The sequence below is a fragment of the Microcaecilia unicolor genome, chromosome 2, assembly GCF_901765095.1.
Source record: "Microcaecilia unicolor chromosome 2, aMicUni1.1, whole genome shotgun sequence".
NCBI classification, from domain to species: Eukaryota; Metazoa; Chordata; class Amphibia; order Gymnophiona; family Siphonopidae; genus Microcaecilia; species Microcaecilia unicolor.
In genome coordinates, this window is record NC_044032.1 from 565,022,247 (window position 1) to 565,037,039 (window position 14,793).

The following is a 14,793-nucleotide window of genomic DNA, read 5'->3' on the forward strand; positions in this document are numbered from 1 at the left end:
AAAAAGGGCAGATATTAAAATGATCATTGGTCTTTGTCGTAACACTTATGGGGACAGACCTAAAGATCTCAATATGTATACTTTGGAAGAAATGCAGGAGAGGGGAAGATGTGATAGAGACATTTAAATACCTAAGCAACATAAATACACAGGAGGTGAATCTTTCAATTGAAAGGAAGCTCTGGAACTTGGGGATAGAGAATAAAGGTGATGGGGGTAGTGGCGTACCGCCCCAGGTGCACACTGCAGGAGGGGTGCAGGGAGTAGTTGCATGGCTGTCGGTTCTGCTGGTTCCCTGCTCCCTCTGCTGCTACTTCCTGTTCCTGTCCTGTTTGTCTGTCCTAATTAGATTGTAAGCTCTGTCGAGCAGGGACTGTCTCTTCATGTTAATGTGTACAGCGCTGCGTACGTCTAGTAGCGCTATAGAAATGATAAGTAGTAGTAGTAATGCAGAGGGAGCAGAGAACCAGCACCCCAGCAGGTAAGAAGAATGCACCTGGGGGGTGGGGGCTTTGAGGTGATGCACAGTGGCTATCCGCCCCAGGTGGCAGCAGACCAAGGAATGCCACTGGATAAGGGATAGACTCAGAAATAACCTGAGGAATTATTTCCTCACAGAAAGGGTGGTAAATTCATGGAATGGCCTCCCAGTGGAAGTGGTGGAGATGAAAACAGTATCTGATTCTGAATTCAAGAGCGCTTGGGACAAGTACATAGGATGTGTAAGGGAGTAAAGGGAGAGTAGATGGCATGGATATATCTGCCTACATTTTTCTATGTATTGATTTTGACTTTGAAATCTTTGTAAGTCAATAGCACTAGTTTCTTAACCCTTTCTAAAGTTTCATTATTGCATTTGTTCCTGGGTGTGAACGTTTGCTTTGTAAAGGCAGCAAGCAAACCAGGTGACCTGTGCTCATACCACAAGTAAGATACAGCTTCTGCACACCTGTGATCCACAGCGAAATCTAGTACCACACCCCTTCAGGCATAAAGTACAAAACAGAAGTAGAAGGTGCTTGGCATTTTGTTCCTGGTGTGTTTCCAGTAGTTGCAATCAGTACTCCCACTCCTCTGATTCCGACCTACACACCAACAGCTGCCTGTCAGCATGGCCACATCTCTACCTCTGGCAGTGGGGAAAAACCTTGCCTGTCCCATTCTGGGCACCTGTCCCACAAGTACACTTAGTTAAACGAGTGGCGTTCTGTTCATTTTATGAATTTCAGCCTTCAGGAGTCACAAGACAGTAGTGGAAAAGGAAAATACTTCTTGCATACTTTCCTAGCAGCTGTGTTAGGAAAGCTTTTCCATGAATGTTTCAGCTTCCAGCAGCTACAAGCATATTTTCCTATAGACACAAAATAGTAAAAAACAAAACAAAACCCCCAAACAACCCTTTAATATACGAGGCCCTCAAGCCTATAGGCTTGGCTGGCAATATCTTCAGTTGCAAAACTTTCCCCCTTCACCTCTTTGTGCCTCTTACAGTTTTGGGACCCCGCCTCCTGCTCCTTCTTAGTTCTACTCCCAAGTTCCCTCTTCTCCTCCTCCACTAGTTCATCCACTCTCTCCATGCTGCGGCGGGCTGGTTCACACTAGGTGAGTGAGTTTATATTTATACCCCGCTTGCTGTGCAGATGTCAAGGTTTTTTTGCCGTGCCTGTTCCAGCTCTAGAAAGTAAAACAGAAGCTTGCACGGTTGTAGTTTAGTTCCGGGAAAAGTGAAGCTTCTCAGCTCTGTGGCAGAAAGGGGGATCGGACTGGAAACAGGGTGAGCTCCCGAAGTTTGAGAGAGTGCTGCTGCTGCTGTGTGTTTGATGTTAAACTTAGAAACTGTTTGGCAGTAGCTGGGAGGCGTCTCCTTGCAACCACGTTTGCGTTTCTACCGATCGCCGTGTTTGTGTTGCTGTAAAAGGGAAAAGAAAGGTTTAAAGCGGCGTATTATCTAGAGAAATAAAATCTTCAGGAAACGTAAATGCTTCGTTTGAGTTTGATCTGGTTAAAAAAAAAAAGGGTACTTTCGGAAACCCCTACTCGATCTACGATTACTTCCTGTATGATTTAATAACACCGGTTTGCCCCCCCACCCCATGTTACAGAGAGGAATTGTATTGTGTGTACAGTTGCGTACATACTGAGGTAGGATGTGTGTGATGACAATTTAGATTAAAAAATAATTAGATTAATAGTCCTTGGAATTTTTTTTGAATCTTTATGTTTCTGGTAGAAAACGGTTAAGATGCTTTCTGTTATAAATTGCCCTCAGATAACCTGAGAACCTATACAAAAATAGGACTCATAAAATCAGATTGATGAATCAAAGCTTAATTAAGCAATTTGTTTAATAATAAATCATTCTTGTAAGTATGAGGTGTGTGTATAGAGACAAGCTCCAAGTTAGAGCTGACCGTTATAACACTTTCTTTTTAAAATTTTCAAGTGAAAGTTGGAAGTAAATAACAAACATTCATCTTTTCTTCACTTTTTGAACTGGTTGAAAGGCTAAAATAAAGAGAAAAGTCATGTGAAATTGAAATGAGTATACACACCTGGTAAATGCCAATCACAGGCTTTGGCAATAAGGTGCAGAGCATAAGAACATCAAGAGTACATGTGATAGACACTGGGCCCTTTTACCATGTTAGTGCTTACTGGCAGTACTGCAGGCCATAGGAGCCAACTCTGTGGGTGCTTGAGCACCCCCAATATTGAGAAAATTCATTGTGTGTGTCCAAGGAGGGGTTATTTCCACTGGGCTTAGCACCCCCAATAATTTTGAAAAGTTGGCTCCTATGCTGCAGGCTAAAAAGTACTACTGCAGGTCGCACGCAAGCGTCCCGTGCTAGTTTTGGTATCGGCGCACACTTCCCAAGTGCTAAAAAATAACACTTATTGTTTAGTGCTGGGGCATGTTTGAGGGCAGAGAGTAGGCGTGTTCTACACTAATTGGTTAGCGCAGCTACATTGCCACATGCTAAGTCCTTAGCTTGTGGTTAGCATATGAGCCCTTACCACCTAGAAAATAGGTGTTGGTAAGTGCTCACGTGCTAATAGGGAAATGAGTGCATATCCATTATTGGGAATGGTGGAAAATGGGGCCATTTTACTGCCTTAGTGCATGGCTAGTGCTATCCTCGGCGTGGGATAGCACTGGCCATGTTTTAACGCTACTTAGTAAAAGGGCCCCACTGTTTTTTTTTCAAGCATATGATACATGCATCTCTTTCCCCATCAGTCCCAATGGTCCACATGGCCTGTCAGAAGTCATGGACAGGATGGAGTTACTACAGGTTTTTCAGCTGTACTCTTTCCTACCTTACTTTATGAAAAGTGAAGATTTTATTAAGTAAAGCAGAGCTACTGACAGCCTCTTGGTAAGAAATTGGCAACGTGGGCTGTAGAATACACACCGACAGGCTCAGACGTACAGCAGTTAGAGGTGAAACACACAGCACATATATGAGACAGTGTGTCAGAAATATACAACACGCATTGTTAGTGCCAGAGGCAGAAGTGAAACACACAAAGCACACATGGAGGGGCATTTTCGATAGATCTAAATCTGATTTTGGATGGCTTGCGAAAAATGTCCAGAAATCCAGTAACGAACATGGCCATTTTCAAGCCAGAAAAAAATCCGACATTTTGTTTTGAAAATGGCTGTTTGCTAGACGTTTTTGTGCTTGGTGCACCTATCTTTTAGGACCATTTTTGAAAAGAAAAAAAAAAGTCCAAGGAAAAAAACGCACAAAAACAAGCCATTGGGACGTATGGGGAGCCGAGCGTTCTTAGCAGACTGACCACACAGACACGCCAGCAGAGAGTGAGGCACCCTAGGGGGCACTGCAGTGGATTCACATTAAAGGTCCCAGGTATACATCTCACCATTACCCCCTTATATTATATGGAGAGCCCTCCAAAGCCCACCAAAAACTGACTGTACCCAACTGTACACCACTACAATAGCCCTTATGTCTGCAGGTATCACTTATATGTGGGTATAGTTGTTTTGGAGGGTTCAGACTTTCCACCACAAGTGTACCAGAGTTAGGGTTATCATATTTGCCCTAAGGAAAAAGAGGACACATGCCCCACCCCCTATCACATCCTATCCAGTTTCCGGTCACACCCTGCCCTGCCCCCTGTCACTTTGACCACTCCAGAGAGAGCCAGATTACCTCTCTTTCCCTCCATGTATATCCCTCCCCAATTTTCCAGCCTCCCTCCAGCCCTTCTCTACAGTCCACAGCACTGACCACTATGCTACTCCAAGGACCAGCTTCTTCTCTAATAGGACTGACCATAACATCTGAAGCTGTTATAGACGCTGATATGTACTGTTTCTTTCACATATTTGGGTGAGGAAGGGAGAGAGGGGGGCCCATGACCACTAGGGAAGTAAGGGGGGTTATGCCTTAATCCCTCCAGTAGTCATTTGGTCATTTAGGGCACCTTTTGGTCATTTAGTCTTGATTGAAACAGGTCTAGTTGTGGTCTATCCAGTCTGTCCATCAGACCCAACTGATATGGATGTGCATAGAAATACATTGGTTTGTTTCACATTATTTTTGTTTGGCAGATTTTTGGACATTTTACTTAGTTTGTTTCAGAAATAATGGTATGTAATAAACTTTTAAATTAATGAGGTAAAAGTGTGCTTATGTGAAAACCTTATGTGCATTGATTTTGGAAGTTCTATAGGTGCAAAGTCGATTTAGTGGTGCATTCTTTATATCACAGTTTTTGGAATGGAAAGTGCAAACTGAATGCACATCCCCACCAACTTACTTCTTGATTTCCCTGTTAATTTTCCCCGTGTTACTTCATCTCTGACCTGCTGTAGGCTGTGAGGGTTTTGATGTTTTGATTAAGATGTACTGGTTTAGCTGACTTTGAGAGATCATGAACACTGATTTGATTACTTTTGGTTATGTCAGACTGGTCCTTCAGGTTTTTTTTTTGTACCACCTACACACAATGACAGAAAACCCCAGGGTTGATAGTAAATGGTAAGAGTGCAAAACAAGTAAGACTCCTTGACAAGTGAAAATCGTTCCAAACTTCAGTCGGTTAAAGAAATATGAAGGATCTGTATAGCTATGTAGTGTTTTCTACTGACTTCTTATAGAGATGGTAGTAGGATATATATTGAAAACTGTATAGAACTGTTCAATTCTCAGACTGTGTGTTTTTTTTTTTTAAATTAAATGTTGGCTTAATTGCTGTGTAATTTAAAACAGGTTTGTTTTTTTTTTGCATTATTTTGAATGCTTGGTTTTCCTTTTCTGTAACCTGTTGTTAAAATTGTCCATAGTACCTGAAGATTGGAGGATGACCAATGTAATGCCTATTTTTAAAAAGGGATCCAGGATCGGGGAAGTTACGGATTGATAAGCCTGACATCAGTGCTGGGAGATAGTGGAAACTATTATCAAACATATAAATGGCAAGTGACCGACTCACCTGCAAATGCGCAGTAGAGGCTTCCCTCTCTGTCCCGCCCTCGCGTCAAGACATGATGACGTCAGAGGGCGGAACAGAGAGGGAAACGGAGTCAGAATCGCTGTCGGACGCTGCCGCCTGGAAACGAACATCGCATGCACCAACCTCCACCCTCCCCCGTATCGGGCCCCCTGCACTGACCTGACAGCGCCTCTCACCTCCGTGTGGAAGCGCTGCAGGCAGCAGCAGAGCGATCTGCTGCTGCCTGCAGCGCTTTCACACGGAGGTGAGAGGCGCTGTCAGGTCAGTGCAAGGGGCCCGGCACGGAGGGGGGAGTGAGTGGCGGTGAGGAGGGTCGCTGGAAATCTCGCCCGTTTTAACGGGCTTAACGGCTAGTAAGGAATAAAATTACAGAACACATAGATATGACATGGTTTAATGGGACAGAGTCAGCATGTATTCAGTCAAGAGATGTCTTGCCTCAACAACTGGCTTAATTTCTTTGAAGGCGTGAATAAACGTGGATAAATAGTGGTTTTCTGGTACACACTTTTGCTTTAGTTTATTATTCCTTTTGATGATTGCATATTATTTTGTATGCTTTAAAAAAAATCTTTTATTAATGATTATTGTTTGCTATATGGGTTTCTTATTAATTGCCTTTTTGCAATATTCATGTTTTTAAGACATCTCTTATATTTGTATTTTTTATGATCTTGATTTTTTTGGATAAAATGTTTATATATTATTTATTAATTGCCTTTATTATTTTATTTTATTTTTTTTTGTATGCATTATCTATGTTTTACATGTGTTTTTATGGACTCCTGAGGAAGGTGCTAAGGCGCCGAAACACGGCTGTGTTGAGTCTGTGAATAAAGTACTTAATTTTATACTGGTATCCCGTTTCTCTGGAGTCATTGGTCCACTTCCCACTTCCCTTTGACAGTGACTAGAATAGGCAGAACATGCAACACACCATCGTAACCAATTTATCAATGAGCCCAAGAGCCTGTAATGGCACCAAGGCCCACATCTGTTCATGTCTCTTATTTCCTTTCAAATGACATCATTTTATGATAACGTTTCAACTCAGCACATATAGCTCTCCAGGTACAAATGGTAGATGCCTCTGCAGACTTCCAGTTTCTGGCAAGTGTCATCTTAACAGCTAGCAACAGAATCGGCACCAACTGCTCCACTGCAGTGGGGGGATCACCACACTGTAACACCCCTAAAAGGCAAACGCCCGGTACCATTACTGGTTGGTAGTTAAAAAAAAAAAAAAAAAAAAAAAAAAAAATATATATATATAATTGTCTTGTTTTGCAGGAACATGTTATGTTGGGAGGCACTCACCCTTTGTTGGCAAAGTGCCAGTGGCTGCTCAGGTTTTTGGGGGCACAGGCTATATATGTTTCTTCTATGTTTTTTCCTTCTACTTTGGTACTTTATTACTGGATCTTTCTCTAGCTGGCAAGGGCTGTTATTGGCTAGTTGGAGTTACAGTTTTTTTTTCTCAGTCTTCACCTGCTGGAAGGCGTACACAACCCATCAGTCACATTCTGGGCCGGTCCGGAGGGACTAAAGGAAAGCAAATTAGCAGGTAAGGTCTAATTTACCCTTTCTGCATAGAGCAGCAGCCAACGGGTTCTACAGCAAGGGCAAGTAATAAAGGGGACATGGGACACCCTTGTTGCACCCCCCCTGAAGTTCAAAGGCTTCTGAATGAGTTCCATTCACCATTATCATACTATTAGATTTATGGTGTAAAGCCCGCACTCGTGTCCTGAAAGAACCTCCTAAACCCACCCCCTCAAGCACTTTAAACAGAACAAGGCCATTCGACCCGGTCAAATGCCTTCATCTACTGTAGTGGTAGGGCTATAGTTTTTGTGCGTTGAATCGTTCACTAACATGTGGCCCTTCATAAAGCCAGGCTGATTGCTTTAACAAGTTTTGGGATCAGCTTTTCTAATCTGGAAGCTAACACTTCAGCAAAAATTTTCATATCAACATTAAGTAATGTAATTGGTCTATAACCAGAACAAAGACTGGATTTATACCAGATTTTGCCAAACCACCACCACCTGAGCCTTGAACACTGAGTCTTTGAGAGTCTGCCCCTGCAAGACCCCATTAAAGACTTAGACAAGCACAGGGGCAACTGCCTCCTGCAGGGCCTTATAAAATTCCAGTGGAAACTTATCCTTTCCCGGAGCCTTCCCTGTGGACATACTCTTATCTCTCTATGAATCCACCCTCATTCCATTACGGACAAGCAGGGGTATTGCACAGAAGCCGAGGAGGAGAGATTTAGCAGTGTACAACTTCTGGTAAAATGCTCGAAATTCTGCCTCTATACCTGAATTAGGGCTCCAGGAAAGAAAACAGAGGGTAGGGTTAAATAGCCATTTTTCTTAACAGAGGAGGGTGAATAATGGAGTGCCGCAGGTATCTGTATTATTTTAGCCACTGGCTGTGTCCACAGCACCGATGCCAAAAGCTTTTACCAGTGCCCAGCTGTGGATTTACAGGACCAGTGCTCCTGGCTGCAGTGTCAGAGCGGGAGCTCGCAGACCGTGATTTAAGGAAGGCCTTAGCCTCTCCTGGGGAGTTAAGAAAGTGTCTCTTGCACTCATGGTTCACTACCAGGTGCGCTGGAAACCACAGTCCGGCCTGTAGCCCCTTCTTCAGTAATGCTTTTTATATGGTCACATCTCCTTCCTGTTATGAACCAAGGTAAGACTGAGATGAGGGAAAATTCGCAGTCCCACATTCTCATATCTACACAGTTTATCCTGCCTGGCCTGCCAAAGTACCAAGTCTACTTCCTGGAACCCCAGCAGAATGAATCCAGTAGTTTCTGAAGGCCTGATAGAGGTGAAGGTGGGGTTATCTGGTGGTTCTTTTTAGGATAACTGGATAGTCATTGTCTCATGCTATCAGAGAAATGTTTGACATCAGAAACAGAAAATACACCAAGGCCCCAGTTCTGAAAAATTCTTGGGTCATTTAAATGACTGAATATTCAGTTTACAATAGTTTTTTTTTCCATACTGCCAAAAAACGTGTTAGGACCAGTTCAGGAATATTTACCTTTATTCTGTGCAGCTTGTTTTTGCTCACCTGTGAATTTGTCAAACAAGAGCCTTGGCTTTTATTTAATCTTTTCTGTGCCATAAATGAGTGCTTGAAAACGTATTCTAAGTTGTAAGGTTATCAGATAGGAACGTCGCATAGCAGAAGCACACAAGCACACTAAAACAGCGACCTACTTGTTAGTCCAAGGACCTAGTTTTCTTGACAGTTCCTTGGTCAATTCTGTTGCACAGTTTTTCAGATCCAGTGCCATTGCACAGCAGTAACGCCTAATGGCTGGATTTAGGGTCCATAATTGCAGGGTTACAAGAGGAGCTGTGGTGCATAGCACCCAACTGAGAACTGTTGAGGTGGTAATTGGGCTAGGAGGAGATTAAAATAGAGGGAGGGAATCTCCCCCTAAAAAAATACATTTCAGGGTGCATATACATGAGTTTGCATACATTTTCGTTTGATATAACATAGTAACATAGTAGATGACGGCAGAAAAAGACCTGCATGGTCCATCCAGTCTGCCCAACAAGATAAACTCATATGTGTATACCTTACCTTGATTTGTACCTGTCTTTTTCAGGGCATAGACCGTATAAGTCTGGCCAGCACTATCCTCTCCTCCCAACCACCAGCCCCGCCTCCCACCACTGGCTCTGGCACAGACCGTATAAGTCTGCCCACCACTATCCTCGCCTCCCAACCACAACCCCTCTTCCCCCCACCGGCTCCGCCACCTAATTTCGGCTAAGCTCCTGAGGATCCATTCCTTCTGCACAGGATTCCTTATGTATATCCCACGCATGTTTGAATTCGGTTACCGTTTTCATCTCCACCACCTCCCGCGGGAGGGCATTCCAAGCATCCACCACTCTCTGTGTGAAAAAATACTTCCTGACTTTTTTTTTTTAGTCTGCCCCCCTTCAATCTCATTCTCTGGGGGAGAGAGGTATTTCCTCTGCTTTTCGACCTAGTGATGTGCGGGTATTAATTTTCCAGCCTTCCAAACCCTGTCGGAGGTAGATCTGGGACCTTCCAGGGGGGAGGCTTCCTAGAGTTCCAAATTCCTTGGCCTATGTATGTGAAAGTGCAGGGGGGTCCATTTTGGGGGGGGATATGGATGAACAGCCTTTTTGAGTATGCTGGGGCAGGTTCTTGTTCTTAACTGTCTTGTTTCCGGGTGCGGAACCCTCAGAGTGGAGGCTGTCAGGTTATTTGGGGAAGGAAGGGACGCTCCTGTACTGTGTGCAGTGGTCCACTGCATGACATGAATTTGTAAGGCTGGTGGGTCCTTTTCGTGGTTTCTGGCTGTCAGTATTGGTCTTTTCGTTGTGCAGATCAGATTCGGCAGTTCCTTAAGCCCTTGGTGGGGATCGCTGGAATTTGGCTTTTTCAGTCTGTATTCCCAATACAGTGGACAATATCTGCTAATATAGTCTTCCTGCCTGAGTTTCCTATAGATACAAGACCCTGAATAATACAATGGCAAAGTCCATACTTTAGTATAAAAGTTAATATTTGTCTCCCTTTGAATAATAGCTGGGATTTAAAACCTTTAATTGCTGGTTACAGCTCTCTTAATTATACATTAAAGGTCTAGCTTAGCTTTCTAGTACTGTACTAGGTTCTCTCAAGTCTTCAAAAGGAACATGCCATTTCCCATCTCTGGCAGATCTGGGGATGGGTTAGCATCAGCTCATCGTTTCTGCCAACTTGCACCTGAATTTTCTCGTTTGTGTCCAGTGACAGTGGTGCTGCATGACAGTGGTGCTCCCCAGTATCTCTCCACACTCGTCCTTCCCTACACCCCTTCCCGTGCACTCCGCTCCATGGATAAATCCTTCTTATCTGTTCCCTTCTCCACTACTGCCAACTCCAGACTTCGCGCCTTCTGTCTCGCTGCAACCTACGCCTGGAATAAACTTCCTGAGCCCCTACGTCTTGCCCCATCCTTGGCCACCTTTAAATCTAGACTGAAAGCCCACCTCTTTAATATTGCTTTTGACTCGTAACCACTTGTAACCACTCGCCTCCACCTACCCTCCTCTCCTCCTTCCTGTACACATTAATTGATTTGATTTGCTTGCTTTATTTTTTGTCTATTAGATTGTAAGCTCTTTGACCAGGGACTGTCTTTCTTCTATGTTTGTGCAGCGCTGCGTAAGCCTTGTAGCGCTATAGAAATGCTAAATAGTAGTAGTAGTAGTAGTAGTAGTAGTAGTAGTAGTTCAGCACAAGCTTCTGAGGTCTGCCTGAAAGATTTGATTTGATTTCTTACAGATCATCTTGTGTCACGTCTGTGGCTGTGACCACCTCAGACTTACCTTTCTGGTGGCCTTTGTTTGCTTCTGTGTTAGTTCTGTCTCTGCCTTGTGTGCTGATTACTTCACTAGAGGGCACCTGTGTCTGTTATGCCTAAAGGTCATCAGGTTAGTTAGTGTTCTGCCGCGCTGCTACTAGCCTGTTCTTCTGTGTGGGCTTTGCCCTTCCGTCTTTGTGCCTGTGGACTGCTAGTCCTTCTGTGTGCTTCTGCTTTGTGCCTGTGGGCTGCTAGCTCTTCTGTTGCCTTGCTCTGTGTTTGGAGTCTGAAGCTTCAGCCTTTGTGTACTCCCTGTCTGTGTTGGGAGCTGCTGAAGCTCCAGCCTTAACTCTGTTATCCCTGGTTTATTTCTCTGTCTGCTGCCAGCCCCAAGACTTTGCTATCCCTGGTTTATTTCTCTGTCTGCTGCCAGCCCCAAGACTTTGCTATCCCTGGTTTATTTCTCTGTCTGCTGCCAGCCCCAAGACTTTGCTATCCCTGGTTTATTCTATTGTCTGCCGCCTGTTCCAAGACTCTGATAGCTTCTGGGTTCTCTCTGTCTGCAGCCTGCCCAAAGACCCTGTTAGTTCCTGGTTTATTCTCTCTGTTTGCAGTCTGCCCTAAGACTCTGCTAATATCCTGGTTTATTCTCCTGTCTGTTGCCCTGGACCTGTTGCTGCCTAGATAGTGTGTATATCCTGAATCCTGCTTCTGCCTAGCTAGGGTGTATATCCTGAATCCTGCATATCCTGATTGTGTATCCTGAATCCTGCTTCTGCCTAACTAGGGTGTGTATCCTGAGTGTATATCCTGAACCCCGCCTCTGCCAAGCTTGCCTGTATATTCAAGCCCCTGTTTCCGGCTAGCCTTTGTGTACGCCCTGGCGTCTGCTTAGTCTGTCTTGTGTTTCTTGCTAGTGGCTGCATAGCAGCTTTCAGTCCTAGTCTAGTTTAGTTTAGTTCTGTGCCTAGCCTCCCTCGTGTTTCCCAGACCCGGAGTGGGTCCTCTGGATCTTCAGTTCCTGCTCTGTCCTACAAGTCCTGCCAGCCACCCCCACTCCGGAGCTCAACTCCGGAGGAACGGTGGTCAAGCGCAGGTGAAGCGGTCCTGTTCTGCCTGTTCTAGGTGCCTAACTTTACTACTCCAGTCCTGAGTTCCAGTCCTGCTCTTCCTTGTATCCAGTTCCAGGGTGGTCTTGCCTGCCTCTGTCGTTCCTTGGCAGTGGTCCAAGGGCTCGCGAATTCCGGTCCTGCCTCAAGGTCCTGACAATCCTGTATGCTAGTATCTCATTCATAATTGTATAGCCAATTTGGCAATGCTGCATTCTGATCTGGCAGTGCCAGACTCTCAAGATCAGTGGCAGAATGCAATTATCCATGCGGTACCATTTCTACTTTTCATCATTTTCAGACAGTGCAGCAGAGAATGGCAGAAAATTAGTCAGGCCAGGGCCCGAGTGGCTCACCCTTTTTCTTTCTTTCTTTTTTTTTATTTTTAATTATTTTATTGATAAGACAACAATATACAAACATAGCAAGATAATATCAGATATCGTCAACCAGTGTCTGTTCTGTAGTCCCGCTCCCTCCCTCCCTCAGTCAGTGGTGTTGATTCCCGCTCTTGAAATTGTTCATATGCTGACCAGATGTTCGTGAAAGTTCTCATGGTGCCTTTCCTCTTGGCGGTCAATTTCGACATCTGGTATAGAAAGTCTACTTCATGAGTTATCATTTGCAATGTAGGTGTTTCTGCTTGTTTCCAGGCTCGGACTAAGGCTATCTTAGCCGCTACAAAATATTGAGTAGCCAATCTGTGTTGTCCACTGGAGAATGAGCGGGGCCGGAAATGGAGGAGGCAGTGTTCTGCTCTCTTTGGGTATGATTTGAGCAGCACTGTGTTTACCAACTTCACCACCTCCTCCCAAAACAATTCTACTTTCGGACATGTCCACCAAATATGGTAGAATGTGCCCTGAAGGCCACATCCCCGCTAACATTGTCCCGAGGTTCCCGGATATATATTTTGCAATTTATCTGGGGTATAATACCACCAGTATAGTAATTTATGCCCATTTTCATTGATAGATTGTGCTGGGGATGCTTTGAGTAAGTATTTATAACTGCTCATCCATGTTGTTCTAGGGTGAGCGAGTTGCAACACCCTCTCCCACTTCTTATGATAGTTAGCTTGAGGGTCTGTCCTACCCAATAATGCAAGATATATCCGGGATATACTACCTCTGCCCCCTCCCCTGCGCATTGCTAGTTCGAGGGTTGTTTCTTCTAAATCTAACTCATCTTGCGCTCGTCTTCTAATAAAGTTACGCAAACAGCAATAGTAAACAAGGTCTCTCTCGGTCAATCCATATTCTTCCTGAAGTTCCCTAAAACTAATCATATTTCCCCTCTGCCCACCTTATCGCTGTTCTTCGATAATATTTCCTTTCCGGGAACATACGTCTTCTAATTTGTAGCCATGTTTGGAGAGGATGTTTTAAACTAACAGGTAGTCTTTGTATTATAGTTGTCAGCTCTCCCCCTGATATCCACAATATATCCTCTATTGCATACCTGCCTAGCCATGCTCTCTCCCAGTGCATCCATTTCTTTATTGCCCCTGGGACCCACTCTGCTAATATTCTTAATTGCGCTGCTTGGTAATACAGGTAAAAATTGGGTACTCCCATGCCCCCTCGGTCAAGTGTTTGATACATCATAGCTCTACGAACACGTGGAGGTCGCTTCCTCCATATGTATCTAAACATCTTCTTATTTAGCTGTGAGAAAAAGGAGGTAGGAATCGGTATAGGCAGCGCTAGGAATAGGTATAATAATTTGGGGAGCAACATCGTCTTGATAGCATTGATACGCCCTTTCCAAGATATGTTGAGGCCTTCCCATCTATCTAATTCTTGAAAGAGTTCATCTATCTTTAAGGGGAAGTTAGCCTGAAATAGATCTGCTGTATTGGGGGTGATCTGTATTCCTAAGTATTGGATAGATTTTTGTGCCCAGGTGAATGGAAATGCATCTCGCAGTCTCGGTATCTCTTCATTCGGTACTGTTATGTTTAATAGGGTAGATTTGGTTAGATTGGGTTTAAACCCGGATACTGCTCCATAATATGTCACATGATCTATTGCTTTTTGTACTGATATTGCAGGTTGCGCGAGGGTGAGTAGTATATCATCAGCAAAGAGCAGAAGTTTCTGCTCTTTTCGCCCTCTTACTATACCCCCCACTTCCTCATCATTTCTCAATATACACGCTAACAGCTCTACAGATAAAGCAAAAAGAAGTGGGGAGAGAGCACACCCCTGCCTAGTGCCGCGTCTAAGCGGAAATGTAGCTGTATATGATCCATTTATTTTTAATACTGCTTTTGGGTCTTTATATAGAAGTTGTAACCACTGCAGGTATCGTCCCGTTATTCCCGCCTGCCGCAGCACTGCAAAAAGGTATGTCCAATCGACGCAGTTGAATGCCTTTTCTGCGTCAATAGAGAGCAGTACTGCCGGTATTTTTTCATCTCGTGTATATTAAATAGTATGAATGAGGCTTCGGATATTGTCAAAGGTTTGTTGCCCTATGATAAATCCAGCCTGGTCTTCATGAACCAGGCTTGGGAGCTGCTTTTGTAACCTATGGGCCAGTATTTTCGTAAAGAGTTTATAATCTACATTGAGCAAAGATATCGGGCGATATGAGCTACATTGTTGGGGATCTTTGCCTGGCTTCAAGAGCAATGTAATTGCTGCTAGCTTCCACGTTTGTGGTATCTCTTGGGCCTCTTCCAGTTCATTAAATAGCCTCTCTAATATTGGGGTCAGGTGTTTTGCGAATATTTTATAAAATTTTATAGTGTACCCATCAGGGCCAGGTGCTTTGCCATGTGCACTGTCCGTAATCGCCCACATAATTTCGTCCGATGTTATGGGGGCTGATAGAGTTTCACTC

General features: G+C 44.1%; 1 protein-coding gene across 1 annotated transcript in view; it reads left to right on the forward strand.

Moving 5' to 3' along the window:
* Window positions 1-1,545: 1,545 nt before the first annotated feature.
* SLC7A2 (solute carrier family 7 member 2) overlaps window positions 1,546-14,793 on the forward strand; it is a 216,224-nt gene continuing 202,976 nt past the window's right edge. Inside the window, exon 1 of the mRNA XM_030191453.1 lies at window positions 1,546-1,602. The gene's annotated coding sequence lies outside the window, so the exon portion shown is untranslated. The remainder of the gene's footprint in view (window positions 1,603-14,793) is intronic.